The sequence below is a fragment of the Camellia sinensis genome, chromosome 15 (genome assembly GCF_055761805.1).
Source record: "Camellia sinensis isolate YWXY chromosome 15, ASM5576180v1, whole genome shotgun sequence".
Classification (NCBI taxonomy): domain Eukaryota; kingdom Viridiplantae; phylum Streptophyta; class Magnoliopsida; order Ericales; family Theaceae; genus Camellia; species Camellia sinensis.
Genome location: NC_138975.1, coordinates 49830537 through 49837647, shown reverse-complemented (window position 1 = coordinate 49837647; position 7111 = coordinate 49830537). Strand labels below are relative to the sequence as shown.

The 7111-nt window shown below is 36.2% G+C and overlaps 1 non-coding gene across 1 annotated transcript; it reads right to left on the bottom strand.

The window, feature by feature from the left end:
* Positions 1 to 1075: 1075 nt before the first annotated feature.
* On the bottom strand, positions 1076 to 1165 carry LOC114267845 (small nucleolar RNA snoR20a). Its single transcript, XR_003631071.2, has one exon. It is a non-coding gene; the product is annotated as a small nucleolar RNA snoR20a (small nucleolar RNA).
* Positions 1166 to 7111: the final 5946 nt, after the last annotated feature.

Sequence of the window (7111 nt, the reverse complement as noted above, 5' to 3'; positions counted from 1 at the left end):
TGCAAAATAGTCAAAATTCACAAGCCCAAGCATACAAAGCAACACTAGCATTATGAGAAAAATAGAGAGAAAATGTTCAGCTATGAACAAAAAATTAGGCAAGAAGTAAGCACGGAAGTTTGACGACATTAACACTTCTTCTACACTTTCCTGTTTTAAAGATATAAAGATAACAAGAATAACATATAAAGATAATAAAAACAAAAACAACAACAATAATAATAATAAACTTTGCAACAAGAATAACATATAAAGATAACAAAAACAAAAACAAAAACAACAATAATAATAAACTTTGCAGACATGTTAAAGAAACAACACTGTAGGAAAAAGCAGCAGGCGTGGGAATGGACATAAAAGTTCTCAATGTAAGTTACATTGATAATATATGTTTATCATTGTTCACGAATGAATCTTCTATTGTCCACACCCTAAGGTTACATTTGTTCCAAAGGATTTCATCCATTAAGAAAATAATTGAAATTTTAGATCAATTAAAGAAATAGGAAGATTCTTTCAAAGCATTTGATAACATTCACCCCCATGATAAAGAATAATAAGCATGGTCAGCTATAAAATCAGCATATTCATAACCAACTAAAAAACTAATGCAGAAAAATGCATGAAAGATAAAGATTACAGTTCATATTGATTAAGTATTGACAGTTTGTTTGGTACACATGACTGCCCATTTGACTTGCAAACAGAATTGCATGACTCCCCTTGCCTTTCTCCCACGTGATTCAAAGCACAAAAAATTAAGACTAGCGGAAGATAGGAAATATAATAATCAGAGAACAAAAAAATAACCTAGATAGCTCACCTTCCAATGATAACATTAATTCCAGTTATTCTTGCTTCCACAAGTGCACCAGTAGTCCCTGTTGTATTGTATTATAGTTGTCAATTCAAGGATCGCATCATGCATCAAAATTCTAACTGTGTGAATCGTGAATCGAATCGAATCAAGAATCAAAATCTAGAAGAGAACATACTTGGAAATAAGAACTCTTTTGAGTTTTACTAGCTAGCTATTTGTTTCACAACTAACATTATAATGCTCTGTCATACTTCGATCTCAGACCATCCTAGTTCAAGAATTTCAACACCACGACAAATATTAAAAACTTGCATTTTGGTCAATTAACAATTTGTCATCTTTGGCTAGCAGCTTCAGATTCAAAACTTGGAAATCTGGGAACAACCTTCCAACATTATTATTATTATTCAATCAACCTTTAGAGACAGAGAGATTTATTCTATTATTATTCAATCAACCTTCTAACATTACAGATTAATCAACCATTACAAAAAGTAATCGATGAAGATAAAGATTACATATTAATCAACCATTACAGAGAGTAATTCATTTTCAATTTACACATTATAGATTAATCGATGAAGATGTGTCAAACGTCACAAAGAAAGACAAAGAGAAGTGTTTAGCCTTACCGATTATGAATCTCGATTATGAATCAATCGAAATCTTCATCAACAGCAGATTGAAATCTTCAAATCTTCATCAATAGAAGATTATGAATCGATCAAATCTTCAATTCTACACTGTCGAGCGAAAGAGACAGTGAGATTCGAGCGAGAGAGAGTGGAGATTCAAAAGAGAGAGTCGAGCGAGACAGATTTTAAGAGAGAGAGAGAGTTCAGATTTAGGTATCATGAAAATGATGATGAAAGATTTTCCACCATTAGATTACATATACAAAAAAAAAAAAACACCACACACTAATCAAATGATGAAAACTCTTCATGATATTTTTTTACATATATAAAAAAAATACCACACACTAATCAAATGATGAAAACTCTTCATAATATCTTTTTCATGATACTAGTATTATCCGTCAAGTTTTACGTTTTTTTTTTTTTTTTTAGTTAAGACCACGATTGGGTAAAGTAAGATGAGATTTTAATGTAAAAAGTAAATTTTTTGCGACGGCTAAATAATTAGTCGCAAAAAACGGATGCAAAAAATCATATTTTTACTAATTTTTTATGATTGAGCGGTCAAGATGTATAAATTCATAGATAAAAATAAATAAATTAATATTCACCCATAATTAAGAAGATTTTGATATAATTAACACATTATTATATAATTTTTTGTGTTTTGATTTTAAAAGTATTATATAAATACTATTGAACCGACCATAATATGATGTATAATTTATGAGATTAATAAATACACTTTTTGTAATAGAAAAATGCTTGGTAGCTCGAATTTGTGTGGCCCAAATGACTCGAATGTATTAAAACGGCGTCATTTTACCTCCAAAACGACATCATTTTGAGACATTCGAGCCATTCAGGCCATGAAAATTCGAGCTACTAAGCATTATTATTTGTAATAAAGATTTCTAATCACGTCGAATCAATTACATCTCTAAAAACGAAAGTATAATTTGTAAATGTTAAGCAGGAAAGCAACCCAAGAGGGGGGGTGAATTGGATTATTAAATAATTTGGTCTAAAAAATAAGGTTCAAAAAATCTTAAGTAATTAAATGCAGCAGATAGTCAATAGATTAACAGAAAGTAAAAAGAATAGGAAATAAGAACTTAACACAGGGATTTATGGTGGTTCGGCTCACCGGCCTACGTCCACTCGTCAAGAATCCTCCTTGAGAATTTCTTCACTATGAATCGATGCACTACCAAGCTCTTCCAACTTGAGGTTTTTACAAAAGGACTTACTTCAATTTGTTGAGGATCTCACCCAACAAAATGCCTTACTTTACAAATGTTTCACTGAGAAACTAAGAAACTAGAAGAGGAGGTTCAACTGTCCTCCTTGACTATAACTATCTCTCAAAAGATGGATTATGAAAGTGTAAGCTCACAAGTTTTGGACTAACTTAGATCTGAAAATGGGAAAACACAAGTGAAATCACAAAGATTGAAAATGATGCTCGGTATACTTAGTGTAGTTGCAGTCATATCTCCTATCTTTTCAGATCTGGAAAAGATCCAAATTTATAGCTTCTATCCGACTCATCTCTTGAAGTAAATACACACCCACGTGGGTTTACTATCCGTTGGAGCTGGGCAAGGAAAAAGTTTCCAGCTATTGTGAGTGGAGCATGGTTGGCACAGGCTGTTTTCTGACCATTGGAGATGGAGCATCCTCAAAGGAAGTGATGCCCATGCTTAGGATATAAAACTATGGTGGATGGATATGATGTTGTCTCTATGCTTTTTCTTTTTCAGATCTTGGAAGTGGTGTGAGTGGAGAATGTTACCTCCATTGAGTCAAAGATTATTGTCCCAAGGTTCCTTTTGATTAGAATAACATTTGTCTGATAATGATGTCACAGAGACCCTCTTTGAGTTGGAAGATGACGGCTAGGTTTTGTTCAACCCAGACATAAAGGTGTCGACCCCTGCAGATTTGGTGTTGAACCTTTGCTCTGACTTTTCTTTCCTGAGTTGATTTACATGTGTTCCTGGTGTCGACCCTTATCTCATTTGGCGTCGACCCTTGCGACTGAAGTGTATACTGCTTTTTGGTGTCGACCCTTGCTGTTGTTGGTGTCGACCCTTGCATCTGGAACACTTAGTTATTTTTCCAGCTTTTCTCTGGTGTCGACCCCTACTTTTCTGGTGTCAACCCTTTGTTCTGGAACACTTCACACTCTTGAGGATTATTCTAGTGTCGACCCTTGGACCTGTGTTAGAAAAAGATAGATTTTTCCAACCAAGAACTAATGCTTATATTTTTTATATCCCAAGAGTTATTTAAACATAATAGTCTAGAGTCTCAAAACAATTAGAATCATGAAGCACATATATTAATTTGAAAACTTCAAATGATCAGAAGAATAAAATATTCGTCACTAATCAAAATCAATAGAAATTCAAGTTTGAGTAACCTTGGGGTTAACAATCTCCCTATTTTTGATGATGACAAATATTTAAAGTTTTCTAACTATATGTTTCAAAAGGAGTTTTGAGAATGAAGGTTTTGAAAAGAATCGAAAACTCCCCCTATCAATAGGGCTTCATGACCAAAGCAAAGAGAGTGAGAAATGTATATATATATAGGTAAAAAGATAACTTCATATAGAGCAAGCTCCCCCTGTCAGTGTGCACTGAACCATTCAATAGTAAAATTAATTTTTGTTTATTTTTATTGAATGAAATCACAAGCTCTTTAAAAAACTAGTTCCATAAGTTTCCACGAGCGTGTGTATAAAAGACATAATACATTATTACTTCCTTATCGACATGTTTCATGTTTAACAAGATTCATATAGCTTTGTAGAATAACCAAAACAACACCAAAACATAATCTTTCCAACTGGTGTTACCAAAAAAAGTTTATAAACAAGACATGTACAACCATTTATTTCATCTAGTTGCTACCTTTGAGAGAGATACAAACTGTGCAACATATATATATATATAGCTAACCAACAACAAAAAAGATGAAGTAATATTCTGAATGACACCAAAAATATTGACAAAAAGTTTGAACCATTTGAGATATTCTTCTCCCCCTTTGTCATCAACAAAGAGGTGCTCAGCTTCAGCGAAAGGGAGGAGGAGGGCGAGGCCAATGTGGGGCAGCTTCGTGCCACCATTGGGCAAACCACAGCATGAATTTGTGGATTTGCTCACCTAAATCGTCGTCTTAGCACTGCTGAAAAAAATTGTCGAAATTCTTCATTGGAGGCTTTGATCCCGTAGACAGCTATTACCATACTCTCAACACTTTCTTTAGCAGCGGCAATGACTTGTTCTTGTTACAGCTTCATGCGGTTAATGTCTTTCTGCATGGCAGTTTGTTGAGTGACAAGTTGTAGAACCAACGCGCTTAATTCATCGATCTTTTCTTCCATGGTAGAGGATGAGGAGGCAGGGACAGTGTGAGAAGAGGATGGGATGTTAGAGGCAGGGAGTGAGGAGGACCCTAGGTTTAGATTATTAAGCCTAGAGTTGATTGAAGCAATCCTATCAAAGAGGGGACCCTAAACCAAGGAATCAAGATGGTCGATTTTAAGAGATAGAGACGAGAAATCAGAAGAAGATGGTGGAGAAGAGAGATCAGGAGAGGAGAAGTAACGAGTGGAGGAACTGGGAAGGGAGGAACCAGGGGTAGAGAAACCAGGGGAAGAGAGACTAGGTTTCTTGGTTTTGGTCCAGATTCGGTTGATAAGAGAGTATCCCATATTACGCAGAGTTTCAGCCCCATACCGAGAAGGATCTTGAGGGACTTTTTGTTCCCCCTTGACATCAATGTTGAAATGATTGAAGAGTTTTGTGAAAATCATTCCAAAGGGAAGGGCCTAATTAGTTTGTTTGTGAACCTGAATAATACATTGAGTTACCAAAAAACCAAAATCAATGAGGTAACTAGTGGCTAGGGCCCAAATGAGAAATGTATGACCGTAAGTGATGGCATCGAAGCGGCCAGAACATGGAGTGATGTTGTGTGTGATAATGTGATGGAGTAGTCTCAGTTTGAGGGAAAGGTCTTTCACAGAGACGGTGACCTGATCATTTAACTCGGGGTTATTTGTGAGGAACCGAAGACCGATAAGATAAGAGTAATTGGGTAAGTGAAGAGTAGCAACAGTTGGTGTGACCCTTTCTCTGTCATTGGAAGTTGTTAAAATGGAGTTTATGATAGTGGGATTTAAAGTAAAGGACACGCCCTTGACAAAACAATCGAAGGTGTGAGGAGCAGATTGGGTATCATAAGAAAGATTAGCAAAAAATTCCTTGATCAGTGTGGGATAAATGACACAGTCAAGTTTTAACAAGGATGGCCATTTTTGGTTGTCAAACCAAGTTTTTATAAGGATGGAATGTTTCTCAAAGAATGCAAGATCAATGGTTTTGCCAGAAATTACCTTTCGTCGATTAAAATCCTTGCTGAAAGAGGATCGAGCTTCATTGTTCTTAAAGCGTTGGACAGAGGAAGAGGTAACAGCAGCGGCTGAGGAGGTAGAGGAACGAGGACGCTTTCTGGTTTGAACTAGAGGAGGATCTTGAGACTCCATGATGAGAAGATGGGGGCGATCGCTAGGAGGAGGGAAAAGGATCGGAATGTGGATCGCCGGAATAGGAAAATGGGGTTAGGGCTAGGGATTTAATGGTGTCATAAGAGAGATAGGAAGGGTCAAGGAGTATATAAATATATTTAAGAGGGTGTCGGCCCTCGTAAAGAGAGGTGTCGACCCTTCGAATAAGAAAGGATCGCGCGGCAAGCCCATAGGCAACGAACAGGTGTCGACCCTTAAGAACGGGGGGTCAACACTAAAAAGCAGGGTCCTAAAAAAATCAAGTGTCGACACCTTCAAAGAGAGGTGTTGACCCTAAAAAGGTAGTGAACCAAAAAACGAGTGGTGTCGACACCAGAGAAGACGGGTGTCGACCCTTGGTGATGAAAAGCGCAGGGCTAATTCATAGGGTATCGACCCTTATAGAGTAGGGGGTCGACCTTTAAGGGTCCCGAAGAGCAAAAAATTAGTGCAAATCACAACAAATTTCATAAAAGAGTATAATAATACATAGAAACCATCATATAGGAATATTTAACATGCCAAGCTCAGTTCATATAAGGTAAAATTGTTCCTCATTGAGAGGCTTGGTAAAGATATCGGCTAGTTTTTGGCTTGTAGACACAAATTCGAGTTCAATGTCACATTTAAGTACATGATCTCGTAGAAAGTGGTGCCTTATTTCAATGTGTTTAGTGCGTGAATGCTGTATGTGATTTTTTTGAAAGATTAATGGCACTAATGTTATCACATTTAATGGGAATGTGATCAAAGTGAAATCCAAAATCAAGAAGTTGTTGTTTCATCCAAAGTATTTGAGCACAACAACTAGTAGCGGCAATATATTCTGCTTCAGCTGTAGATAAAGCCACTGAGTTTTGTTTCTTACAAAACCATGAAGTGAGTGAATTTCCAAGAAATTGACAAGCACCACTAGTGCTTTTTCGGTCAAGTCTACATCCCGCAAAATCAGCGTCTAAGTAACCATAAAGATCAAAAACATTTGTTTTAGGGTACCAAAGACCCAAAAGTGGAGTGCCAACGAGATATTTAAAAATGCATTTTACTGCGGTGATGTGTGATTTTTTTGGAGCT